The sequence below is a fragment of the Alosa sapidissima genome, chromosome 11 (genome assembly GCF_018492685.1).
Source record: "Alosa sapidissima isolate fAloSap1 chromosome 11, fAloSap1.pri, whole genome shotgun sequence".
In the NCBI taxonomy this organism is placed as follows: Eukaryota; Metazoa; Chordata; class Actinopteri; order Clupeiformes; family Clupeidae; genus Alosa; species Alosa sapidissima.
The window spans coordinates 16,717,173-16,717,638 of NC_055967.1; positions in this window are offsets into that span (position 1 = coordinate 16,717,173).

A 466-nucleotide genomic window follows, 5' to 3' on the forward strand; every position below is an offset into this window, starting at 1 on the left:
AATCAACCAATCAGTTTTCAGTGTAGGTGGGCTTTTATCTCTTTTCTCCCGAACTAAATGAATCAGTTCAGTATATCTAGGAACAGAAGCGTCATAGTCAGTGCCCCCTAAAAAGGAACATTTAAGACCCATTTCATATCAGACTACACGAAAGTGTACCCTTGTCTCATAACAGTAAAAAATAATGACTTGCACACTGCACTGTTTGTAACAGTGACTTTAGCATTGCCCATGGCGTGTTAAATGATTGCAAAAGACTTGTTGAGGTGAGTTTAACAAGTGTCATTTCAAATGTTAAAAAAAGTTAAAAGTTAAAATGCACTTCCAATTAAAGTGAGTAATCAGTAATCAGCAGTGTGGACAGGACATTCAGGTCGCATTTATCCCATTTTAGGAGAAGTTATTATCCAGTGAAGCACTAGATACCTGAAAATGCTACTTAAGTACAGTATTGAAGTATTTGTTC